At 49.1% G+C, this 8608-nt stretch overlaps 1 pseudogene; it reads left to right on the top strand.

Annotated features, from left to right (window-relative positions):
* The first annotated feature begins 630 nt into the window (after positions 1–630).
* The window catches only part of LOC130125096 (estrogen-related receptor gamma-like), a 14347-nt pseudogene continuing 6369 nt past the window's right edge, over positions 631–8608 (top strand).

Raw genomic sequence — 8608 nt, forward strand, 5'->3', positions numbered from 1 at the left:
GAGAGAGATGGGGACAGGAGAATCTGTTTCTATGCTCTGGAATGGGAGCATAAGGGTGCTGGTGATTTCTGGCTTGGCTATTTTCCCTAGGTTTGCCTAAACAATCTCCTCCTCAGTAAACAGAGCAGCATTATAGACCTCGGCTTTGCATATGTGGGAAAGCTCAAACGGCTGGTTTGGACAGAGCATGCATGGATGGAGGGAAGTGTGGTGCGGAACAGGAGTAATGCACAAAATGAGTCTGATCACTACTACTTAAAGTTAAGAGGAGGAACTAAAGAGAAAGCCCGAAGAAGGGAGGGCAGGGAGATCACGAACCTCCAAGTGTTTTAGCTTGGAAGTGCACAACTACACATTTAGGTACGATGGTACATAAACTCATGAATTGAGATTAGTTTTTTACTCTCATCCGCTTGACCAATCCTGAGTTTATGATGACTGCAGAGCAGCCAGTTGCAGTCCACCCTGATCTAGGGGCCCACAGCCGTTAACATTAACACAAAACCAGATAAACCCATTTACATTATCATATAGACCTCGTCGACCCGGCTCCTGTCCTCACGTAGCTTCTTAAAGCCGGTATTCCTGTCACCTCCCTCACACTTCTCTTCCTTGCAGACTTCTAGCAGGATGTCAGTGAGGGGCTTGGACCCCGCCTGCCCCTCCTCTATAAAGCGTGAGCCCTCCAGCCCCAGTCCCCAGCTCCCTGGGGGATGTCAGCCCAGCCCAACCCAGTCCCGGCAGCTCATCCTCGGACACAAACTCCAGCTACGGCCCCCTCTCCAAGAGCCACACTCACACCAACGGGCTGGACTCACCGAGCCTTTACGGACACACAGCGGGGCTGGCCAGCAACGGAGGAACAAATAGGTGGGTCTATGGATCTGTGTGTGTGTGTGTGTGTGTGTGTGTGTGTGTGTGTGTGTGTGTGTGTGTGTGTGTGTGTGTGTGTGTGTGTAAGAGTACTCATACTCAGATTGTACCTCCGTTTGCATGGTGTCACCTGCTCCACATTTGAAATGGAAATTTAGCAATGATTCAATTTCAGCCTTGGGATTATCTCTCTGCCCCCCTCAACTCTCTTTCTCCACTCAAATTTTCTCTCCATCCATCCCCTTCTCCATTTGCTCAATCTCTCTCTCCCACTTCCCTCCCATCTCCTCACTTCAGGAGGTTCGGAGAGGATGAAGGCCAAGTGAAGTGTGAGTTCATGCTGAGGCTCGGTGGCCAAGCGGCTGTGTCCTGGTGTGTGGCGACGTGGCCTCCGGCTACCATTATGGCGTGGCCTCCTGCGAGGCCTGCAAAGCCTTTTTCAAGAGGACCATCCAGGGTAGAGAGAGAGACACACACACAATCTCTGGGGACGCATGTATGTATATATGTACACACTCACACAAACACACACCTACGCACATAGTACGCACACGAGGGTAGCCGACCTAGCTGTGAGCTGGTGTGATAAAAGGCTTAATTGATATAGATGTTATGGTTAGTAACAGACTCAGTTTATTGTGATATTCCTTCCCAAAGATCATCGGAGAACCAGTTTTTCGAGAAGCACAGGACGCGGTCTTGGTCTAGCATCTGTTTTGGTGTAAAACACCACCCGATAAGTTAGCTCACGGCCTTCCTCATTCTGCTCCTCAAACGGTATGACGGCTTTACATAAAGACCTGTTTGCAAACAGCTGACATTCTGTTAAACTTCCATGACCGCGTGTGTATAGTCAAACATGTTTGAATTTTCAGTTTAGAATAACATACGATCCCTCATATTGGCCCCAGATAAAATATGGTACTGAATTGGATGTTGCCTTATTGGTGTGTGTGTGTGTGTCTGTGTGTGTGTGTGTGTGTGTGTGTGTGTGTGTGTGTGTGTGTGTGTGTGTGTGTGTGTGCACTTCGGCATGTGAAAACTGAAATGTGCTAGTGGTGTATGCCAGTGGCGTGTGGTGTGGGTGTTTTAAATGGATTGTCCTGTGCTCTGTTGGCTTTCTCCCAGGTCAGGGATCTGGCAAACTAAGCCATGTTTAGGCTTGGCTCCTTGCAGATGGGGCATGTTGGAAGGGGGGGGGGTCAAGAGTCAAATAGGATAGACGGCTGTCAGATCGAAACGTGTAGATCTGATGTCTGGCTCATCAGATTACTTCCTGATTCTGATACAGAGTGGCAGCTGAGAGCGTCTGCAATTGGCCGAACGCCACTGGACTCAGCGTGCCCATTTGGCTGCTATGGCTACTAATTCCAAATTAAGGGAGAGAAAGATTTCTGCTCTGTGGACAGATCTGAGTTGAATTCATAATGCTGAATGAAGTGTGTGAAAAGTATATTGTTAAACGCGCTCTGCCATTCTCCTCGTTCTCTCATCTCTCTCTCTCTCTCCTCTCTCTCCTCTCTCCTCTCCTCTCATCCCTCTCTCTCTCTCTCTCTCTCTCTCTCTCTCATCTCTCTCTCTCTCTCTCTCTCTCTCCTCTCTCTCTCTCCTCTCTCTCTCTCTCTCTCTCCTCTCTCTCTCTCTCTCTCCTCCTTCAGGTAACATTGAATACAGCTGCCCAGCCTCTAATGAATGTGAGATTACCAAGAGGAGAAGGAAGTCCTGCCAAGCCTGTCGCTTTATGAAGTGCCTGCGCTGTGGGCATGTTGAGAGAAGGTCAGTCGTACTACAAAACTCCCTATTAGACCAGAGTTCAAATATGGCTCTAAAAGTGCTCAGCGGGAACTTGATGGTACCATCTAGGGCTCTTATCTGGCACAGTGGAACCACACACGGAGGGTGAATCACCCTCGGCCAACACATATGGTGTGTGTAGGGATGACAAACCATGATATTCTATGTATATTGGATTTTCATTTTCCATTTCCTTTCTGGATCCTCAAACCATAGTTTATTGTGTAATTATGTGCAAGCATGCTTGCATGCGTGCATGCATTTATGTGTGTGTGTGTGTATATAGTGTGTCTGCATGTGTGCTGTGTGTGTGTGTGTGTGTGTGTGTGTGTGTGAGTGTGTACAGCTGGCAACTGCCTGCATTGAATCAAGTCCTGTTTTTTGTTCCACTTCCACTGACGAAGCAGTTATAGTTTAGTGTATAATGTAGTCTGAATTGTCTCCAATGAAACTTAAAACCACTGCCAGTCAGACTTGTTCATTCCCTTTATCTTAGCTGCCTTGTGTGTGTGATGTGTGTGGGGGGGGTAAACAACGATGCTTTGCATGTTTTGGGTTGTGAGGAAAGGGGTAACTATTCAGTCGTGTCATACCGCAGGACCGCCCAAAATAGAATCTGGCGATCAGCCATTGTGGTGGTTGCAGCAGCGGTTAGTTTGAAATAGCAACAAGCGACAATTGTAAGGGTGACCCAGGATGGCAGTTTTACATTAATAGTAAGATTAAACAAACATATAAGTTTCAAATAAATAAGTAAAAGAAATCGTAGCAGATAGGTACAGGTGAGGTTGGGTGGGGGGGGGGGGGGTCAACAAGAGGAGCGTGCAGAGAGACCAACACACGGGCAGCGTAGGGAAAACTGCTCCAGGAAATAAATCTCTCCCAGTTGTCACGGGTGACACGTACCTTATTACACCTCACGGGCCCCCGTAACAGATGCAGCATGGTGTCAATGAGGCCCTGCGGGAGATGCTTTACAAAGCACAGGTCAATGTCTGAAATGCAGAACGGGATACGCTTCAGTCTTCGGACTGAAATGTTAATATTTTTTAAATTCCCCCAGAAAGCCTGCAACAGCGGTCAGGTGCCCCTTTAGTCGGCCCATGTGCCTGCCCGATGACATATTGTTAGCCACATTTAGAAGTGACCCAAAAAGGCAACACACCAGCTACCTCCTACTACTGTACGGGCCACTTTGTCGCATCCTGTGCAGAGACAAAGACGATAATAAAGAGGGGCAGATGGGTGGTGGGGGTGAGTGTGTGTGTGTGTGTGTGTGTGTGTGTGTGTGTGTGTGTGTGTGTGTGTGTGTGTGTGTGTGTGCATCCGGTAAAATTCTGAGACACAGAAGTGTCAACCTAAGGAGAGAGGCCGAGGCTAAAAGAGAGGTAGCAACTGAGAAGCATCAAGGGCAATTTAGTGCCGTGCACTCCCCTCCCCTTCATCTCATCTAATCATCTGTCAGACGTGTTGACAGGGCCCGGCATCTGTTTACTGCCACTGTGGTTGTGTATCTGTGTGTCTGTGTGTGTGTGTGGGTCTGTATCCGTGCACCCTTCCTGTGTATATGAGAGAATTAACACGTTTTTACATGTATCTGCATGTAAATATGAGATTGTTTATGTTCAAACCTCGCATGCCTTTGTGTGCATGTGTGTATGTGTGCGTGTGTGTGTGTGTGTGTGTGTGTGTGTGTGCATTAGTGTGTGTGTGTGTGTGTGTGTGTCCTTTTTAAATTAGCTGCTTTTAATAGGGTAGGGGCATCAACAGCATCCCATTCTGGCTCTCATACACCCCCATCAACCCCTAGCCCACCCCCCCCCACCCCCCCAGCTACCCACCCAACACCCTCTTTGCCGGTCCTCCCCCCTCATAAATTCCTCAGAATGCCTTGTAGGATTCCTGGACCTCCGTGAAATGCGAACTGGCCCTCGTAACTTCCCGTCGTAAGCGCCCTCGTAATGCGCCTCATCGTGCCTCGTAACGCCTCTCTTCCTCGCAGAGGCCCCAGTAAAGGCCGAGACAGAGGGCTGTGCGGTTTAACGGGGAGAGGGAGAGCCATATTAAATGCACAGCTAAGAGGCATATAGACCCCAGGCAGGATTTGATTAAGCCGTGTTTAGTGCTTTCTCCCAGGCTTCTGGGAGAGTTGCCTGACGGCGTTCGCCTGCTCCTACGGGCGATATTTTTGTCCCTGTCCATACATGGAAAAAAAATCTGTCAAAGTGCATGGTATTTTGAAAGCAAGCGATTGAAAGATAGTTCGGTGAGACAGTTTAATCTTCTGAGGTAATGTAAGTATTGGTACGGGAACTATCTTAACCCACAGCCTCGGCACAAAAACAAAGTATAAAATGGATCTTGCTTCTGTGCCTTTCCGACAGCCTTCCTCCTCGCCCTTACAGCTGATGATCCGCGGTGGCTCTCATCGTGTCCATCATCCCGCCGATCATCACCACACGCACTGATTTGTAAACCTAACAGCAGCAGAGAAATGAAACTTTTACCCAAGGCCTCTCCTTTCACTCTCCGCGGAGTGGAAACCGCGGTCAGGTCAGGGATTCAAACCAGCATGGTGGCGGTGAGCATGGTGGCAGTGGAAGCAGCCCCCACGTATATTTGTGAAAATATCTGAGAAGCGTGGGACTGTTTATACTTTACACATGCTGTCGGCGGTGGTGGTGATGGAGGAGGAGGAGGAGGTGGTGGTGGTGGGGGGTCCGGTGAGTGACGCCACATGAGTTTGGTGACCCGGGTCAGTCCCCTGCGGCTGGTTGCGTCTCCCGTGCTCCGGATCCCACCGCTTTCGCTTTTGGAAACGTGTAAAGCCCCTCATGCGGGGGTCCGCGCAACTTCAAACGATGGCGAGCGGAGGATGGAGGAGAGAGAGAGAAATTAGGACGGAGATCTGAAAGGCCCGTGCTTATCAAACTGCCGGGACCCACGAGGAGTATGGTGGAGATGTGCACGCGCGTGCATGCGCGCATCTGTGATATCTTCGTGTGTCGTTATCCAGCAATGCTATTCTCGGCCTTCTGCTTGTCGGCGCATTCCACTCTTAAGAGTTACACTCAGCTTTGATGTGTGTGTGTCTGTGTCAACGACTGTCAGATCAGAACAAACATAAACACACAAACACAGACACACATGCATACTAACCTTTACTAGCCATTTGATTTAATCCGGTGTTTGCAAACAATTGGTGTCCAGTGTGCTGACAATGCGGCGGTGCGCGCCCCTCATCCCTCAGCTCTGCACCTCGGAGTGGCTGCCAGCCATCCAGAGCTAATCCACACTTCCTATTTGGCCGTGGTGACATCACCAAAAGGCTCAGTGGGCCTTGGGGGTTTGCCCAGCCTAACACTCTTTTAATACCCCACTCATCCTCTTGAGTGCCAGCTCTTCATTTTTAAATACCTCCGTACCCCTTAACCCCAAATCTGCCAGTGCTCATCTCACCCTTCCGACTTCTTATCCCGGGGCCAAATCCAGGAAGGTAATGGTTTTTTTCCCCCCTTCTTTTTAGGGTGGTGAGTGGTTCAAGGCATTTACACTGCTGGGAAAAATATCTTCGGTCAAAGATGTCGGCCCCTTGGCAAAGGGATATACGGGGATAGAGCCATTGAGTGTGGTGTGGGTATGATGGTGTCATGGAGGGCTGAGCCTACTGGTTCAGATGGATAAGCCACACACCATGTTCCCCACTGGTTCTAGCTGACATCCTTCGGTCCATTCCCTCCTGTCACTTTTCACTGGTTAGAAAAGTCAAGCGACCTGAAAAACAGTAATTGCACTAGTTCAACAATTCACAAATCTAAATGAATGTAAATTAGCTTTGCAAACGAACATTGAATATAGCGATGGAGCAGGAGAGACAAAAATGCCGTGGGGTGTCTGGGTAGTGTGGTGGTCTATTCTGTTGCCCTACCAACACAGGAATCGCCGGTTCGAGTCCCCGTGTTACCTCTGGCTTGTACGGGCGTCCCTACAGATACAATGCACTCTGTGCATAACTGTAGTCCACTGACTTCCGGTTTCTACTGCAGCGGTCATACCAGTTTCCTGTTTGTTGGTGTATGCCATTGACAATGGCACATTTTTCGCGATGCCTGCAAGATTTACCATGGATAAATGTCAACGACATGCACAGAATTGTCGACAAACTTTCACCTGCACCTACCGGCAAACGGGTGAAAAGTTTCAAATTGTAAATATCAAGTTGGACGTGACTTGGTAAATCTTGCAGGCGTCGCGAAAAATATGCCATTGTCAATAGCACGCGCCAACGAGCAGGAAACTGGTATGACCGCTGCAGTAGAAACCTGAAGTCAGTGGACTACAGTTATGCACAGAGCCGATTGGCCATGTCTGCAGGGGGGAAGCTGGATGTGGGTATGTGTCCTGGTCGCGGCACTAGCGCCTCCTCTGGTCGGTCGGGGCTCCTGTTCGGGGGGACTGGGGGGAACAGCGTGATCCTCCCACGCTCTACTCTCCCTGGCGAAACTCCTCACTGTCAGGTGAAAAGAAGCGGCTGGCGGCTCCACATGTATCGGAGGAGGCATGTGGTAGTCTGCAGGCTCCCTCCCTGGATCGGCGGAGGGGTTGGAGCAGCGACCGGGACGGCCCGGAAGAGTTGGGTAACTGGTCAAGTACAATTGGGGAGAAAAAGGCGGGGGGGGGGGGACGTGAAATGCACTGCCCCCTGCCCAGTTGTATATTTGATGTGCATGCACATTATACGTAGTTGAAATGCGTTCTACATAATAATATGTTTGATTGAGTATTTTGAATTGTAGCTATGTGGGGAGGGATGCATCCTTTAGAGCAGCCCCCCCTCCCCCGTCCTACCTTACTATTTCTACAATAAGAGAGAAACTACACATTTTCCTTGTGATACAAGTTTTAAGTAAAGTTCCTTTAAAACATATCCAGAACCTTACGGTGAACCGATATAACGTCACAAAATGACACGTCGACTCAAAGCAACACTACTGTGTTTAGTGTTCAGGTGATCACAAGTATGCAACCATTGATATTTTATCAATTGCCAGGTGTGCCAAATCAGAAAATAGGCTCTGTATGCTTTTTCAATTGGCAAGGCGTATCACGACGAGTGCTAAGCGGTCGTATAAAACCTAGAGAGAGAGAGGGAGAGAGAGAGAGAGAGAGAGAGGGAGAGAGAGAGAGAGAGCGCTCTCAGACGTGAGCTCCATAATAGACCTTCTATTCAGAGCCACTATGGCCATTTACACCATGAAGCTCATGTAACCTTACACCGCAACTAAAATCTCCCTAAGTCACGTTTTGCTTTCGTTGGACAGATGCATTCTCTTTGTAGATGGATTTAGTGTCACTCTGACACTGTGTGCATGTACACGTATACACGTGTGTGTGTGTGTGTGTGTGTGTGTGTGTGTGTGTGTGTGTGTGTGTGTGTGTGTGTGTGTGTGTGTGCGTGTGTGTGTGTGACCATGAGTATGAATTAGCGCACGAATCCAATCATCTTGTGTTCCTTCTAAGCTACCCCCCATCACACACACACACACACACACACACACACACACACACACACACACACACGAAAACCACCCCCACCCTCCCGTACTCTTAAATCCCCATCACCATGGTGACTGGGTTACAACAACTCTCGTTAAGATGAGCAGTTGTCATCGGAGGGCCCTAACGCCGGCGGGTGTCTTGTTACAGGATGAACGTTGCTTTGCCAGCATTTGACGTGTCTCATTTAGTCCCCCTGGCATCCTCAAGACATCCAAGTCTTAGTGGAGATGATTGAATGTAAACATGAGGCTTCAGCATCACGAGGGGCCAGCCGGCATTGGGACGTTACTTTTGCAAGGCAGTGTGTAACGTCGCCTGATTAAACTGTGGTTTTATCGTTGATCCACTGGAAGATGTCTCTGCTCATGATCTCCTAACCTGG

The sequence above is a fragment of the Lampris incognitus genome, chromosome 15 (genome assembly GCF_029633865.1).
Source record: "Lampris incognitus isolate fLamInc1 chromosome 15, fLamInc1.hap2, whole genome shotgun sequence".
NCBI classification, from domain to species: Eukaryota; Metazoa; Chordata; class Actinopteri; order Lampriformes; family Lampridae; genus Lampris; species Lampris incognitus.